The sequence below is a fragment of the Apis florea genome, unplaced genomic scaffold, assembly GCF_048593485.1.
Source record: "Apis florea isolate Af1SG1 unplaced genomic scaffold, ASM4859348v1 contig_2897_pilon, whole genome shotgun sequence".
Taxonomy (NCBI): Eukaryota; Metazoa; Arthropoda; class Insecta; order Hymenoptera; family Apidae; genus Apis; species Apis florea.
Genome location: NW_028256665.1, coordinates 302,146 through 321,041, shown reverse-complemented (window position 1 = coordinate 321,041; position 18,896 = coordinate 302,146). Strand labels below are relative to the sequence as shown.

Here is an 18,896-nt window from a genome sequence, read left to right as displayed (position 1 = left end):
TTTTTAACAAATTTACGACGTAATCGATCGGTAGCCGCTTAATACGTATCTGTTTGCATTATAGATTCAGGATCGAGAACGATGGATAATTCGTCCGTATTCCACGAACACGAAAGCGCGTCCGTGGGGGGGAGAGGGAGGAGAATATCTATCGAAAGATGTAGTTGGTCTCCTCGCAGCTAATTTGCCAACAAGAAATTCGCGATGGTATAATTCCGTGTGAACAAGAATATTGCTTCTGCGCGATAAACGCAGAGAGTTGTACGTAAGTAAGTACGAGTAAGTCTCGTTTACGAGCGATTTACTTAGCGAGCCGTATTAAAAATAAGAGAGAGAGAGAGAGAGAGACAACGGCCGGCCAATGTTCGAACGGAAAGAATTACCGGAAATTTTTTTAACGAGAATAAATCTTGGCAGAGCGTCCGATAGCCAGGGACAGATCGCGATTATAACTTGATCTTGGTCTCGTCGATGCCAGAGGGCATATTCGCGGTTTTATTCTTGTTCTCATTTTCAAATCACCACATGTTAATTAATCGTTGAATTATTTGCTGCCTCGAGACACGGTTCGTTAACTCTCCGACATGCACCTACCCTCGTGCGTTATTCCCCTTACTTTTTCCCCACCCCAGCGTACACGTACGAATCAAAGATAGAGTCGTTTGCATTAATCTCAACGAGATCGCGTATAAATTTTCTCCTCTCTCTCTCTCTCTCTCTCCTTTCTTTGTTCTTTCGATCGAGCGACGTGTCGTAACACCACGTTCGTATCCCCTTTATCGTCATTACCATTATCCTCGAACGAAAAACCAACTTCCCCAACTTTCAATTACCCAATAAGGAAATCCTCGCAAAGGGGGGGCAACGTTAATACAACGCGATAAATATAAATATTATCGCGTCGATAATATCCGTTATCTTTAAAGAAAGGGCGAAGCTAGCCACGATCGCGCGTTAAAACGATCCCTGTTTCCACCGGTTCGAACGGTTCCCGCTTAAAAACGCTCCGAGCATGCGCTTCGATATCGTCTAGTTTCTTTCCTTCCTTCTTCTTCTTCTTCTTTTTTTTTTTTTTTTTCTTAACAAAGATAAGAGCAAACGTAGCGAGATAGGAGGAGGGCAGAATCGTACGTAGCGTGCCATTATGTCAGAATGTTAATAGGCATCGCGCCGGTTAAAGACAATAATTACGCGCGATATCGCGGACATAAAACTGGCCACATTGTAGCAACCTTGTAATAAGGTATCGGTAACAGCTAGCGTACAACGTATCTGAAACTTTATTACCCGGAGGAATAATCTTTGCCTCTTTGCTTCGCATTGTTTCCCATTAAATATATATGTATGTACGAGTGTGCCAACCGCCACTTACGTTCATCTCCGAGTGTCAAACACTTTGGACGTCCCTCCACGGATGGAGGAGGAGGAGGAGGATGATGATTGCTCGACGGGTGTTGCGTGTACGCGGTGAATAAAAAAAAGGGAAACGGTCGTTGGAAGAATAAGTAAGAGCTAGAGATACGAGGCGAGGCGAGTGAACGAGCCACGAGATACGAATGAGACGCGAGCGAGAACGGCGAGGATCGGTTTACCGGAAGCCAGGAAAAAGTTGAGATAGATAGGCGGTGGCACGGAGGTGGACGATCTCGAAACGTTCCATCTTTCCCCGTTTATATCGCGAAATATCGTACGAATTTATACTCGGCAAGGTGTGTGCCGTACATGGAAATATTGGATCCTATAAACTTGTTAACTTGACGGTAATCCATAACGATTTCAACTTTCGTGACGCGGCGTATTTACAAAGTTTCCAAAGTATTTTTTATTCCTTACGACGATGATGTATCTTTTTCGTTTATCGCGTGCGCCAAATTGTGAACAAAATTTTTCAATATTTTGGATCGAATCGGAAAGAGAACAACGAGACCGATCCTCGAGTTATCGAGGATTTTTCCCACGGGAGGAGGAAAAAAAAAAAGGAAAAAAAAAAAAAAAAACGAAACGAGCGACAGTTTGACGCGCAAACTTGGCTATAAATACGTTCACGGGCATTCCATCTTGTTCGAACCGCATTCATTTTGTATATAACTTGTTAAACGTCGTAATGAATTACGGTGCAACATCAGCGTTCCTCTGCATCAACGTCAGCAATTATTTTCTCATCTACGCTATCCTCGTTATCGCGTGTATCCTACTTGTCCCTCCCCCCTGCTTTCATTTCCCTCTTTTCTTCCTTTTTCTCATTTCTTTCTTTATTTTCCTCTATATCGTCGTCGTCATAGCAATCTCATCAAAATCCTCAACTTCAACGATCTTTCGCGTCCCTTCATCTCGATTATTACAAATGTCTCTTTTCGAGCCTTTGATACGCCAACGTGGAAGAGAAAAAGAAGAAGAAGAAGAAGAAGAAGAAGAAGAAACGAGTGTAATTCGAAATATCTATATATATATATATTATTTCAAGAAAATATACCCGTTTTCAACCTATTTCGCTGCCACCGTTCGAAATTAAAAGCTAGCTAAAAATACCGGCCGAATACGCATAAAGTACACACGACTAATCGAATCTGGCTAACAAAGCGATCGAAAAAAATTCACGGTGTTTGAAAAAAAACAAAACAATTTCTCCGAAATTGCAATCCAATAACTGTTTGTTTGCTCGTCCGTTTTGTAATAATTTTGCAACGCTTGTGGAAAAATGGAGATGAAACGGCGTGGCGTTCGGCGTTTCGAAGCGAAGACGGGAGCGATAACGAAGCGAGTAGCCGGAAGGAAACAACGCGGTGTTACCATTCTCGCGTAGCGTTGGTGATAAGCAGGGATCGTAGGATGCTCGCGAGCATTGACGCTGCCGTTTTCGATAGGGCTTCCCTGGCGAGGCGAGGCGAGGCGAGCGGTTTGTCAGGCGCGTAGGTAACGCGGGACAAAGAAGAAAGGAGAGCCGGTCGAGTGATAAGGAAGTGACAAATTGTCTAGCTAGACGAGAACGCTGTCGCCGTGGGCCGTTTACGAGCGAGCCGCGCGAGAAATGATTTACGGACGGTTAACAGGGAGAGCGTGGAGTCTGACTCGAAAACGCGAGTCGAAAACGCGTGCCAACAAACGAAATTCTTCGCCGTTTAATTCTCGGCCCCGATTTATGGGGGATGGAGGAGGGGGGTGCGGTATCGATGACGACAGACACCGCGAAAACGGACGTAATATTCGTTCGTTCGATTTCGAATAATTTGTCTCGCGCGTAACGTACAAATTGCAGCGCGTAATCGAAGCTAGTAATTTTGCGGCTGTTCCAGTAATTTCGCTACTCGCGCAATCAGGCCGATTGTCCCCTCGTTTAAACGACCCGTTCTTCTTCTCCTTTACGCCGAGAATACCTCTCGTTTCCGTCCAAACTTTGGAGGGGATGTCGAAATCGACGAGACGCGTACGATCGCGAGGAGGGAAGAAACGCTTCGACGAAGGGATTTTGGAGTGGAGGGGAAAGGAGCGTAGAGCAGCGTAAGAATCGGGTTTTCCTGGGACGACGTCGGCCGCGTCCATTCAGCCGTGCCAACAGATTATGCAATCGTTCCACTCGGCAGGCGAATGCACTACGAGATTACGGCTGATAAAAGCGTGTTGCATTCGCGAGGTCAGCCGACCGCTTTTATGAATGAAAATTTATATTGTTCGCCGGCGAATCGTAGCCGCGCGCGTTCCACGCCTCGTCGTCCTCGCACGGACGCGGAAACGCGCTCAATTTATCCTTCCTTTGTCTTCAATCCTCCCTTCACCCCGCTCCCTGTCCAACCGAGTATCAACCGAGTTCGCTTCAACAGATCAACGGGGTTTTTAATCACCGATCAGACGTTTTCGTTCTTTCGTTTTTCTCCTTTTTTCGGAACGATATGGAGGAACGTCGCGAAACTTGGAATCGTCGGGGGGGGGGGGGGGCTTGAATCCATTTAACCCAAGTTTATCCTTTACGGAATAATCGCGTAATCCGGCACCGACGTTCAATTAAATCAGTTTCAAACTCGCGCGTATAACTTCGACTCATAATTTAATGGAGCGAGTCAGCCAGCGGGTATAAGCCCGCCGCATTCCATGAGTCGCGAAAACGTCGACTCAAACTTTTGTAAACGCGACCCTCTTCCCCCCGCGGTGCGTAATTACGAATACCTATTTCTATATTAATTTCCGTTTTCCATCCTCGAGAATTTCTTTGCTTTCGATACGGATCGACACGAGGTAAGAAACTCCGGTGTTTTTACTCCGGCTCCGATCGAACGATTAATCGTAAACGACGTTTAAACGGCGTAATAACGGAGCTCACCTCCACTCCCTCCGATTATTTTTCGTTCGAATAATAATATCGATCGAGGGGACGTTCAACCCGGTGGTAAAAATTTCGTTTTAACGAACGAACGTGGGATGAACGGAGCTCCATCGTGTGCGACATCGAATGGAACAAATTTTCGACGACGAATACGAATCGAATCTCGTACGAGCGTGGGCGTTGTTTCACGCGTGCAGCGGATTTTTTGCCCGCGTGTGATTTTTTTTTTTTTAGAAAATTCTGAACGAAAATCGATGATTTCTTTTCTCGTTCGAATCGTAAAACGCGCGTGAACCAACGTGTGGCGTTGACCAATCGCGAAATTGTATCGATAACTTTGCTTGGATAAAATTTTCCTCCATCCTCTTGATCGATGACGATTCGTAAAAAATAAGTTGGCGAAACGATTCAACGAGTATCGGACGATGTACTTTGAAATTGCAGCGAAGAACGACAGCGAGTCCTTTTCACTCGAAACGAAACGTTCGTTCGTCGTATCCTGTATCTCTTCTCATTCATCGGGCGACGTAAAGGAGCACTTTCAAGCATGTCCTCTTAACGCAGCGTGTATCTCGGCGATCTGACCCATTGTTATACGAAACAAAGCAACTCGAGACGAAGGGAGTTCTTTTTCCAGCCACGAGACGTAGTGAAAACTTCACGAATATTAAAATCCTCCAACGATATCACCTAGGGGGTAGAGATCTCCATTTCTCCCTCCGTCCATATTCCGTCCGACCGAGAATCGAATAATTTCAATTTTCCATTTTCCAAAAGAGGAAACGACGACGGCCTCGATGATATCCTCGACGAGACAACACGGAATACGAATTTCCACTCCCGTAGGAATTTCATTACGCGTAAACCACTCCTCCCACCCACCGACCCATCAATTTCACGTAGCGTCTTCGGTGCGATAGTTCACGACGGATCGATATCGAGACGTGGAACAAGCTTGCGTACCGACCTCGCGCGATACAAGCGCCCATTAAACGTAATTATCCCTAACGAATATTTCCTTCCAACCTGGATGATAACTCATCGCGATCGTCCGTTCGAATCGCCGCGTCTATCGGACGAGATTATAACTGTGCCCCGCGTATACGATAATTTCCGACCGCGATGGAAGAACGAACGAGGGAAGAAACGGGGTGTGTGCTGCAGTTTAATCGAGTTTTGGTAAAAAAAAAAAAAAAAAAAGCAACGACCGTTGCGTCGAGTAAGGTAGCGTATGTTAAGCAAATTTGCTATATATTTTCCACGGGAAGTGCGTTTCCAGCGTTGGGTACGGGTCGGTTGATACGGCGTGCCACCAATCGCGTCCACATCATCGAGATAAATTACGCGAAAGGGAGAACGATCGATACGCGTAATATATATTCGGTTCGATAGTTTATAAATTGCCGGTATTATTACGCTATGCCGGGATATAAATACAGGATCGAAACTTAAGAATGGGAGAGGTCGTAATTTATGATGGCTGCGGTAATAAATTTCCCACCGATTTAACCTAACGTCGTCTATTAGTTTTTCACTTTTCGCCCAGCCTTGTAATTTTACGCCAACGGAATCAGCTTAATTGGTTAATCCCGACTTTCGAGAAGATATAACAAAGATTAAAATATCGACTTATTCCCCTCCCCGCTCTTTTTTCTCAACCGATTCCATTCTCCGACTTTAATTTCCTCCGCTCTCTTTCTCTCTCTCTCTCTCTCTTTTTCTATAATTTAAAATCCGCGTAAAAACTTTTGCTCCGAACTCGCTATAACGCTTTACTCGGTACAAATAACGAGACTAGTAGCGCGTCGTAAGTAATTCGAAAACGGCGAGTGGAAGGATCGTTTCGAAGAAACGAAAAAAGAAAGAAAAAAAAAAAGAGAGAGAAAGGAAGAAAATCGAAAATCCAAGTCGTTCACGCAACGCGTCGTTTCTTTCCTCTTTGACGCGATGCAACGAAATAAAAAAAGAAAAAAGATATCGTTAATCCGGAAAGTTTATCGCGATCGTAAACATCGCGGAGTAGATAAAACGTACACAGATCTGGTAGTTGGAGAGAATTCTCGAAACAAACTCGGCGTGAGATCGTTCGCGAATAGGTGAACTTACGATGACGTTTGTACCTTAGAAAAGAAAAAAAGGAAAAAAAAAATAAAAAAAAAGGAGAACAGCTGCGCGACCGGATCGAGAAATTGTCGCGAAATATCAAGATGTTCCGCATTTACTACGGAATAAACGTGCTTAACTCGCGTAGTACGGCACGTACCGGCCAACTTGGCTGCCGTGCGACTCGCTCTCCACCTTCCCTCATTCTCTCTCTGTCTCTCTCTGTCTAGCGAGCAAATATTTTCATATACCGTGCAGTTTGAATGAAAAGCGCAACTTGCAACAAACCCTGGGTACGTCGCTGGGTATTAAATATTGATTTTTCCATCGCGGATACGAAATGTTTTTAATTCCGTTCATCTCGATCTCGGAAACCGTACCGAATTATCGCATCGACACGAACGAACAGAACCGGATACTTCGAGATCGCACTCGAGATTTCGAATGAGAGATGTAGAATTTAAAGAGAGAAAGAAGGGAAAAAAAGAGATCTCGTGGGAAAAAGTTTTTAGAGTTTATACATTTTAAATTTAATCCTCCTCAACGTTTCTTCGTTACAACGCGTTAAAACGCGTACAAAAGACATTTTAGTTTTTGAAATTGTAACAATATTAACATTCTCATACGTCATACCGTATCTCTTTCCATTTTCGTTCCCTCGATTTCACTCTTCATTCTCTCTCCTCTCCTCTAATTTATAATAATGAAAATTTCACGCGAAAATCAGAATGGACGATACAACGACAACGTCGAGCGATACGTGTATCGCATCGATAATAAAAACGTTCGATGGGCTCGTTGAGTTTTGGCAGCCAGGGTAACAGCCGCTCGTGTAAACATCGTTAAAAAGCGTTTGCTTATAAACTCTGCGACGCGAGAGCCAAATTCTACGAGTTGGATGCCTCGACGGATTACGGACCAACTCGGCTCGCGTTTATATAATTCGCTCGATTGGACAGCGAAAAAAGAAAAAGAAGAAAAAAGAACGAGGAAGGTGGACTCTAATTAAGCAACGAATTTCGATCGAGCCACGAAACTACCACTTCTTATTCTCCGCCCTGTTTCATCAAGCCCGACCACTTAACATAGCAACGTCCCCAACGAGCAATTACGTGTCCCCATTAGGCATCCAAATCAGAGAAGGAAAAGGGACCGGCAATTATTCCGACCGACTAATAAATTTACTCTCGACCCCTGTTACGAGCGTATCGCCTCCTTTCTCCTTTCTCATCCCGTGTACGCACAAGCTGCAACCTTAATATCGTTTACGGCGCGAGGTTAGATTAGCGTTGTAATAACACGGGCCACACGCTCGCCCAGGGAATTAAGTTTTCACGACACCGACGATTCCCCTAATAACGATCGAACGTGCGCGTGGCGTGCATTTCGCTCGATCCACGTGTTCCATAATTAGAGGAAACACGCGGCGGAGAAACGAGACACCCCGTGCGTGTGTCACGCGATCACGCTGTTTTTCCCATCCTTCTTCGAGATCCGTGTATTTTCATTTTCGCTCCGACTCGATTAATCCCTTCCTCCAACGTTTCGATCGTGGAAAAATCGTAGAGCAACGAGGAGCTGTGTAAAAATTTACATAGCCTATTCGATTTCGCGGATAATCTTATCTCGTTAACGAGTCCCTAAATGGTTAAGTTCAAGCATCGAGTGGAGACGACGAGACAAGAGTTTTATCGGAAATTATGGAAAATTTATCGATCGATAAATATAATATTTGGATAGAGGAGAAAAAGCTGGAAAACGAGCTTAGCGTAACTTTCTATCCAACGATATCGTATTCGGATAAATATCGATAATATTGCTGAATTTCCCTATATTTCCCTTCGAAGATACTCGCGTTGTAGCGCGAAAAAATATTAAAATAAGGGAGAATAAGATTGGAAGCGCGGATGCTAACGAGATCGATGCCAATTAAACGAAAGGAGATCGGCAGGCAAACAGATTCGATCTCTTGTCGATTCGCGCCGAATGAAGTTGGATTAATTTACCAACATTCTTTCGCTCGCAGTTTAATTAAAGTTACACACAAGCCGGTGTACCAGGCTTCTCCGTCTCACGGTTGAATAGCTCGCGATCCTACCAACTTGTTGCAGCGCGACGCGTCCTTTTCGCTTGGCCGGATCAACGCCGGTTACAAAACCAATTACCGGATAACGTAATTACCCGCGACTCTACTTGCACCAATTTCACCCCCATTTTTTCCTTTCCCTTCTATCCAGTTTATCCTCCGGTTTCCCGTGTCTTCCGTGCCGCTAGCGAATCATTATCCACGCAACGATTTTTCGAAGAAAACTTTCGAATTCGAGGATGTCTTATAGTTTTCTTCAGCAATTTTCCTTCTATAATTTTTACCTTAACTTGCGAAATACGTCGACGAACGAAACGTGGAGCGTTAAAACGACGAAAGGTAAGGTAATTATCGCGGCTAAAGGATCGAACGAATTGGGAATGGACGAACAAATACGAATTACGGTAGAATATGGAAAAAGGTTGGGGGGGGGGGGAAGAATCGATTTCGATACGATTGTAGTTGAAAGTAAACTCGGCTCGTTGGTGGAAATGCAAATGATGGAAGAATAAAGTTGGAGGAAAGTAAGAAAAACAGAAGATAGAGAAGGGAGACGGTAAAGTAGAGGGAGCAAGCACGGGTGGCGAGAGTTTAAAAGGACGACGAGTCGCATACAGACGACCGCTAGGATGCCGTTTAATATTCCATCGGATATGGCAGTTGAGCGTCAATCTCTCGCGTGACTGCAAATCGCGGTATTAATGCAAAACAGCTTATTGTTTACCAAGCGACGCTGCCTAATATGATCGATTTATAGCGACGGGAAACGATTTGTGGATGGACGTCTATCGATCGCATCTAAACGTCGCCGGGTCCAACTTACACGCGCCATTTCTTCCAATGCGTCGATTCGAAATACGTCAAGAGGATTCTCGACGAACGAACGCATTCATTCGAATCGAACGAATCTCGATATTAGAACGAAAGCACCAACTTTGCTTTGTTCGACGAGCGGACAACACGTTTCGTGCACCGCCTCGAACAGCATTATTACGCCAATCGTATAAATTATTTGCGAGCAGTTATTCAAAGGGGGAAAGAAGCGCGTGGGAAGAGTGGCGAGCGATCGATGCGGTGGAACGTGCGTTAAACGCAAACCAATGTTCAACGAACGCGCTACCCTTTGATCCGCCACGATATCGTGCCCTTTTTACAACCGATCCGAGCTTGTATCATCGCGTGGATCACGTTGGAATGGAAATCCATCGTAATAATTATAACTGTAACTTCCTACGTAATCTGCCTCTCCGATAAGTAAATCTCTAAAAATATCGCTTCATTTCGCATTCGAAGAGCAGAGTTGGAAGAATCAACTTCTTCGACGCAGTACAAGGTGCATGCACGCAACAAGTTTCAGAGAAAGAATTGATCATTTATCTTGGAGCATCGAGTCAAAGGGATGGAACGACTCGTCGTCAAAACCACGCAAGATCCTTCTTCTCTTTCGTTGAAAAATCTTGAGAATATGATCTGTCGTTTAATCTTTAACGCGTACTCGAGGAAATAAATTTTTCCCCCTTTAATAAAGGTGAGAGCAGGAAGTAGTAGAAGTAAACGAAACTTCTTGGGTCGCTCGAAAAGAAATATTTCGACGCACGAATTGATCGTTTCACGATCGCGGAAATTTTCGTCGCGTCTTCTTTTTTCCCCCGATGGAATTCTCACGAGTAAGAACCGTTCCTACGGATGGCGTACTTCCTCGTTGCAGAGAAGATTTTTCAGGCGGCGGCGCAATCAGCGCGCATACCTGCGAAATATTAATGGGACTCGTTCCTCGAGCGATGTGCACACGCGTACGCGCCACCGCCCGTGCAACGTGGCGCCAACAAAGAGGAACGAGCCGTTCTCCCCGCAATAAATCGGCACCAACCTGCGATAATAATCGATACCCACATAACGAATCGATTTACACGGACGTGAACCGGTACGCCATTTTATCACCCGTCCGTCTATCGCGTGATTACGCGACCGCCGCCAACCTCCTGTCCTCTTCTCCCTCGCTTTCCTCCGCTTTCAATTTTCTTTCTTTCTTTCTTTCTTTTCTCTTTCCTTCCTTCTCTTCTTTTCTGGAAAAGGATCATCCCAAACGCGTGGAACGAGAGGATGGACGAGTATATCGTGGAATTCGATACAAACGTTTATCGGAAGTGAAGATCCTCTACTGATATCGATGCGCGTTCGATGCATACAAATGTTACGATATGAAAAATCCCACTCTTGCGCGAGATACGATCGTACGCTCGAGAATGCGAAAAAAGAAGAAAAGAGAGGAGAAGGAAAAAAGAAGGGCACGCGTCGAAGAATTTGAAGGAACGCGACTAAATATACGTTGGGAATGTTTGTACAAATTTTCAGAATTACGCGCAACAGATTCCAAAATAGAGGATGACTAAACGCGAGGATATTAATACGCGGAGAGTGAATTAATTAAAATGTTGCAAACTAGTTTCCTTAAAATAATCGTTATGGATTATTTTACGATACGAAGGTAAAACAACGAAAGTAATACAATAACATCAATTGCGTATGTAATAAATTGAACAAATAATCGATAAATTTTTTCACGCTTTCGTCCTTTCTTTTTTTCTTTCCCCCTTTTTTTATCGATCGAACGGTAATAAAAATTAATTTCAACTTCGCGAGAGGTAAATTTTATTGCAAATTTATTAAATTTTTTACACCGAGCTACGCGATTAAACGCAACGTCCAATGTATTTTTAAGGACAAAAGAAACGATTCGCCGTTACTAAAGAAAATATCCAATACGTATAAAATCGTGTAACGAGTCTGATCGATTCTCGTGCCGTGTACAAATACAATTTAATTTTAATTCAATATTCGAATGGAAAGTGCGAATACCATTGGTCGTAAGATACATCCTTTCCGACTGATTAAACGAAAATTGAAAAAGATTCCTTCTCCTCCCTTTTTCTTCGTCAGCCGAGACGAGAATACTTTGAGAGAGAGAGAGAGAGAGAGAGAAAAAAATCGACAAACGTGATTGACAATCCGAACGAGACAACGTTATCAGCGGCCAAATGAAAGGAATAATATCCTCTTTCATACCGATATCGCCATTCTTCGCTACCCGCTAATAAATTATGTCACAACGTTGAGAAAGTTCGACCAACTCGCTCCTCGAATCTATCTTCTCTTAAGAACTTTCAATCTCTTTCTTCGCGAGAGACGTTCAATTAATATCGCCGCCTCGACCGCCTCGCTTAATTTAAATCGAATTAACATTCTTACAGTGTCAACCACCGATCGGAACACCATTTATCATCGACGCGAAATTGGTCCCAACACTGGATGGGACAGAATTTATCACGCTCGATATCGCGCGAATTAAAATACCGATCTAATTCCTCCATGGGGGACAATTATAACTCCTTCCTTTTCACTCTTTCGCGATTATTTCTTTTACGATTGGGATGAAATTACGGCGATCCCCACGAGGATTTCGGTGAAATTCCGCTTCTTACTCCCGTTTCCTCGGCTATCTTAACAACTCCCCCCCGCCGCTCGTTTGAATCCACTTACGAATCGGCCTCCACGATTATTTCACGCGATTCTTACAACGTAAACAGGCTACCGCTGTTTCGTCCCGTTCCGATTAACTCTCTCGGAATAACGATCGAACCAACGCGTTTGTGAAATTCGAGTAACAGCGCGGCAACGATCGATCCTCGTTATCCAATTTCCCAAATTACCTCCATTGTTTCGCGTGTAATTTGAATTTTTCGTCGAATCGAATTACGAGAGAGAGAGAGAGATAAAATAATTAGCTCGAATGCGAATGCAATTTTTTTTACATACGTACCAACGTACTTCTTACTCCCTCTGATAAAATTTCTGATAAAAAGGCAAAGTACGTTAGAATTTCTCTAGCTCGCGGTGGGTACGTTTCCACTGTCGATATCATCGACTGGAAAAATCACGAATCGCTATCGAAACCAACTCGAACGACTCGAGATCGATTAAAGGGAAGAGTGACGGGAGCATTTCGCGAATATCCCGGCGTTAAATCGCGCAAACTTTCGAGGAATTATCGATCCGTCGTCCAGTTTTCCCTCCAAACTCGGAATCTCGATTTACGCGAAGGTTCGATATCGGTTTTTATGAAAATATTTCAAAAACGATGCACGGGAATCGATCGAGATATCACGAGAGTACGAGGAAATGAATCGCAGAAACTTGGAAAAGAACAAAGTTTGCGCCGATATATCTTTTCAAAGGATGGAAACTACTTTCGTCGAGATATCCGCAATTTCGTATCGGAGGAAAATTGAGAAAAGAAGTTGGACGAAGAAGAAGAGGACGAAGAGGAAGAAAAAAAGGATATTCGACGGATAATTATCGAAAGATTATTACCGCGCGAAAAGAGTAAGATTATCCTATAGACTCGAGCCAATACCTTTATCCACGATCTCGACGTCTCTGTCCCGTGCGAGATACGCTCGTTAAATACGATAAATCTAATTATCTTCGCGGTGACGAGTTGCGGCGATCAATTACGGATGTCGAGATCTGTTCGATGGTGAAAAATTTGAATCGACGTTATTCCACGTTCGATGAGAAACTTTTTATACGTATTCTTTGTTCAAATTTTTCGATCCATCCTCACCGCTAATAGCAGACACTTTTGATATCGAAAAAACGCATCGATCCATGCTCTTTGTGTCTCGATAAGCATCGATCTAATCGCGATTCACCGCGTAAATAAATCTTATTTAAAGATAAATTTGTTTCGCGTAACATTTATCAAAACATGGTACGGATAAAAGTGGAGATAAAAATCGTGCCGGTTGCGACACGAGTTGCCACGGATTCCAAGTATACTTTATTTCTTCGAACTACGTGTATCTACTACGTACGTACTAGCTACTGGATAAAAAGTAATCGCCAAGCAATATTTTCTTGCTTGCCTATAATAAATTTACACGCGTGGTTACGAAATAGAGAAACAGATAAGAGAACGGAATATCGCCAATTCGCGATTCGATCGAATGTTAAAAATTATTCGAGGATGGTAAATAAATTATTTGCACGAGAGAAAAACGGAAAAGAATGGGAAAGAAACACGGCGCGATAATAGCGGTGCTTCTCGAATCGTTCTCGATTCCTTTGCCCGAGAAACTCTATTATATTTTCCACAGCCACGAAGCATTTCCTGGCCGGTGGTGGAAACCATTTTTAGATCGTGGAGGGCTCTCCATTTCGCCTGCCACTTGGACCGCGCTAAGAGAGAACTAACAACCGGAATACACCGGCTCGCCCCGCCGCAAAAATGCTGAATAAATCCTCCCGAGGGAGGGAGGATCCGTTTTCAACCAAGATCTCGAACCGTTCGAGCAACTGTGAAATTAATTCGAATCGGTCTCTTACCTCTTATCTCTACGCCTCGCATCTTATCGTCCAGCGGACCGTTCTTTCCTTCCATTATCGATTCAAAGTCGGCGATCGGATTAGGATGAAATGGCGAAGATTCGGACGAACGAGAGAGGCGTCGCTGCGAGTGCGGAGGGTCACGTTCGAAACGTTAGCACAAAGTAAGATACATGGGACAAGGGAGGTAGACAAATGGAGTCAATAGTTGTCAACCTCGAAGAGGGGGACGATCTCTTTCTTCTCTTCCAACCACGAGATCTTAAACTTTCTTCGTTCGTTCGTTAGCGCGCTACGAAATGAAATTCGATGAATTTCAAAGAAAGAGAAAAAAAGAAGAATTAGAAATATTAAGAAACTTTCTCTCACATTATACAACTTATAAAATTTGTTAATAATCTTTATATATGCATTATTATTTATTCGCTTAATAAATTTATACGCTATAATATTTTATTCGCAACGATAAACTACTATTCGCTCGGAGAACGAAGAACGGAGAAACACGTCCGTTTCGTTCCGCGTTCGGAAACCGACTACGAATGTAAACAATTATAAGCGATGTGTTATTATTTCGTGTGTCGCGATTCACGTCCGCTCCAATATTCGTAATAATATTCTAATAATATTCGCAATGTTATATAATTTTTATCTTACTATTTTATCAATCGTTATTATCACGTTACGCTCGTTTTATTAAAATATAATTTTCGTTTCTTTAAAATTTAATTTTCTTCTATCGGAAATTTTTTAATTTTCTTTTTCGTTGTTATTAATTTATACAAGATGCGTGATGAAGTTTAATCGTCTTTTTTTTTAACTTCCTGATTCTTAGAATTAACAGTGTCGTTTGAATCCATCGAATCGAATTTAAATTTAATTAAGATTTTTATTATTTTTTCTTTTCCGCAACGTAAAGAGCAATCATCTGTAAAGAAAATCATATCACGTATCGCTACCACGTTCGGAGATGCAAGTATACGAGTTAAAGAAACTCGCGGTTAATGACGAATGCGGGGAAAGGAGGGAAGAAAGGAGGAAAGTTCGCGAAGGAAGAGAAGGGGTCGATCCCGGATAATTACTCGGATGGATATGAAAAGTGGTTGTCGAAAATTTGAGAATGCGGTCGAGTTACCTTATTTCAGAGCGGCAGTAATTGGCAAGATTCTTCCCTTTTTGTTTGCTCGTCGTCCCTCGTCCGTCCGCCGTTCTCCTCCTCCTCCTCCTCCTCCTCCTCCTGCTCCTCCTTTTCCTCCTCTTCCTCTTTGTTCACCACTCGAACAACTTGGAAAGGAAACGAACGCAACGGGGTTCGAGGAACTAATATCTTTTTCGTGGGAATGCTCGGCCCGCAATCTCACACGGCGCGTACAATTTTATTTCCCGAAGGCCATGCTTTCCCCGCTCCTTTCCCCGCGATCTGGAACAAAAAGACGCGCGATTAGATTAGATTATACGCGCGAGCCGACTCTTTTCCGACCAAACGATCGTTCCACGAGTGCAAAAATTGACCGTCCATCCAGTCGAAACGAATATTCCTTGTCACGTAACGTCCCAAAGTAATAATAAGATAGAGTATCGAAATATCGTCAACCAATATATTCGGTCAGAAACTTTTCATTTTCTAAAATATTTCGAAAATATAATTTCTCGTCGCGGACGAAATTAAAAACTTTGCCGTATCAATTTTTTGAATTTGAAAATATTCGAGTTTTTTTAGCTTCTCAATTTCCAATTTCAGCATCTTCTTAAACGAACCGAGAATTCCTTTTAGGGAAACATTAATTTACTGCGCAAACAGGCAGAGGAGCGCTCGGGGGAAAAGCACTCGAGGAGAGAAGAAAAATGTTCGCGTATAAGAAAGTACGCTCGCGCAATCTCGTTACTCTCGAAAATCTGACAACTTTGGGTCGTAATCGATATACGTAAAGAAAAAAAAAAAAAAAAGAAAAGAAAAAGGCGAGAAGATCGAAGCGTTTTCCACACCCGTGGATAAAACGACGTTAACGAAGCGAAGATCTAAGACAAGACAATTGGAACGATTTTCAACGCGAACGTCGGCAGCAACTTTGCCAACGTAACGTCACGCTCCGACGTATTCGAGGGTATGCAAAGGAACAAGTTAATTAAGGACCACCCAGAAAACCGCTATCTTTCGAACCGCGCGGATGGAAACGTGCCAAGATGGAACGGACGCGTGATTCGCTTTTCCCCCCCTCTCTGCACCCGAATCCGAAGGAAAAAGCCAACATTTCCAACATTTTCAATTCAAGTTTCGGCGTTTTTGAAAAATCTCCGCCGGTTCGCGCGAAAGCCAAAAGTTCGAGTCTAAGCGGACAAAGATCGAGGATAGGATTTTGAAAAAGGACAACCTCGAACGTCGCCATCGAGCAAGCATCTTCGAAATTTATCGCTTTCCGACCGCCAAGGATTAGCCAACGACGGGTGAACGGGTGAGAAAGAACGGAGAAATTTATTTCCATCTCGGAAACAAAGTAGGCAACACTGTGAGACAGCCGAAATTTCTCGTTCCGAGATCGAGAGTCGCGCTTATCATTTTTCTGCCTGTATCAGAGACTGTCGCACATGTCTAATAGAAATATCGCTTTGAAATTTATTACGCGTACCCGCATCGACGAAAGATACACGCCACTTTACGTCGATTTTAAAGCAGAAAATTTTCTCTCTTTCTTCGACGATCGCAATGAGCTCGTGAAGCCAATTATCACTTTCGTACCGCTATCGTTTACCTTCGTTCGCGCTGATCCTTTCCACCTACTTTCGCCACGCAAACTTTGAATACTCGTTATTCTCTTGTCATTAATTTTCTTTTTCTTCGTTCGTATTTCACCCTTTGATCGTAGACTCTTTCTTTCTCTATCACTTCCCTCCTCCTCCACGACTTGAAAATGTTTCTTCGACAAAGTGACGAGAAGTAGCGGTGAACAAAGCGACGCGAACGAAACAATTTCGCGTTCCTCTCATCACACGCGAGTTGACGAAAGTATCCTCCGTCGCAACTCGGCGCGTTCGTAAAATTTCACTTGGTTAAAAACAAAGTTGAAACGTTTAGACGGAGCGAAAGGATGGCAGAGAGCGACTAACACCGGCCGCCCGATTTTACACGGGGCTTATTCGCGAAACTTGCTCCACCACCGATAAAATAAAATATTTACGCATCGGTGAAATGTGGGTTAACGTTTTGCATATCGCGCGTCCTCGCGCCGAGGATACCGGTCTAGCTCTAGATAACAGCTTCCTTTCCCCCCCTCCTCACGATCCTAATTACTCGTTCTTATCTAGACCCGCAACTTTGTTCGCTTCGACGAAATTTCGGCCGAGTTTCCGCCCCGACAAAAACAGGGAAGTGCAAACTCGACTCGTGGAACGGAAGGCAGGAACGGAGCGACGACTCCCTCGAGACGTCGGTTTTCGAAAATCGGTTCGGCATTTCGAGTCTTTTCCCTTCCCTTCGTTTCCGGTTGAGAAAAGAAGGAGGAAACGGGAAAAAGTTAGGGGAAAAAATTGATAAATGAAATGGCGCGAAATTGGTAAAACGTTGAACGTCCTTGAACGTCGGGGGTTTCCCCTTCCCTCGAGCAAGGTGAACGGATACGCGAGCGAGTAATTGTGATCGGGACAAAACGTTGTTGTAGCTCCCTATATAAAGTCCGAGCGAATGCACAATGATTCATTTATGAGGATCGCATGAATAAGCGATTGTATGTGAAATCAGTCGGTCATTTAACGAAAGTGGCGGCAAGGAATGTGAAAGAAACGGCGGGAAAACGAAATGGGATTTTTATCGATGGAATTCAAGGACGGGAACGCGATGCGACCGTTGACCATGAATAAATCGCAGCGGGATAACTCCAGCGGCAAAGTTTCAGCGCTTCGTTGTCGCCAACTTTCGTCGGATATTTCAGAAACTTTCGAAAACTTTCCATCCTTTTTTCTCCCCTCCCCTTCTCCAAGGGCGGGAAATTTCGATTCGAGATCTTTTATCCCCCGTTTCAATTCCGTTCGGCGATATGATTTTAAAAAACAACGAGTTTTCGAAGAGGAGAGAGTCGAGAAGGAAATATGGGGAGAAAACTTGCCTTGACCCTGGAAAGAAACGTTCGTTGGAGCGACGACGGGGGAAAAATCGAGCGGCAAACGAGGAAAGATGGTCCATTCTCGAGGGAGAAGGCAGACAAACGAGGGCAGATATTTCGTCGCGATGTATCGTTCCGTTTCGTCCCGTAATTTTTGTTACCTTCCCCTTCGTTCTCGCGCGAACAGAAAAAGTTCCAACACGGTTTATACATTCTTGGATAACATACATTCGGATACGAACCATTCCTTTTCCAGATTTTTTCCAATTTCGAAAAACAGGAGATCTCTTCTCATCGTGAAATTTTCCAACAACAAGGAAGAAAGAAAAAAGAAAAATAAATTTCGTTAAAGGAGAACTCGGCATGGCAATTGGCATGCAATGTATTCCATCGTACGAAACGCGTAATGCGTTCGAGAATAAAGATACGATTCGAAAGCGCGTAATCTAAGCGAACCGGTTAAATACGAAAACATTGCGATTTGTTGCGCGTGCACGATATCAAAGTTTGGTAACCAAACCTACCAACTCTTTTATTGCGCGTTTAACATACCGGCGAATGAAATATCGCCAGCTTCTCGACAATACCGCGATCCTACGGCACCGGAATATTGATATATATTGATATAAACAAGAAAAAGAGAGGAGGGGAGGGTCTCTCCCGAACGATAACGCCAATTCTTCGGGCGAAAACGTGAATCGACGTTGAATTACACACATTCGATGATCTCGCGAATATAAATTTATAAAATTGATAATTTCTATCATCGATCTTCCCCCCCATCTCGACCGTATCCAAGTTAAATATAAACCGTTATTTCTACGTTGGAACGATATTTTTACTCGAGGCCTCGTATTCTTCTCGCTGTCTCGTAGCGAAACGAAAAGGAGAAAAATCGTGGAGAAAC

The 18,896-nt window shown here is 43.5% G+C and overlaps 1 protein-coding gene across 4 annotated transcripts in view; it reads right to left on the bottom strand.

Annotated features, from left to right (window-relative positions):
* Positions 1–18,896, bottom strand: part of Pde9 (phosphodiesterase 9) — a 101,155-nt gene that overhangs the window by 60,276 nt on the left and 21,983 nt on the right. For 2 of the 4 annotated variants that reach the window (XM_086907770.1, XM_086907771.1), the window contains exon 3: positions 15,028–15,312. The exons of 1 other annotated variant lie outside the window; for it this stretch is intronic. The gene's annotated coding sequence lies outside the window, so the exon portion shown is untranslated. Of the gene's footprint in view, positions 1–15,027; positions 15,313–16,642; positions 16,700–18,896 lie in introns of those variants that run through there. One more of the 4 variants, XM_012491606.3, reaches the window with a different exon arrangement.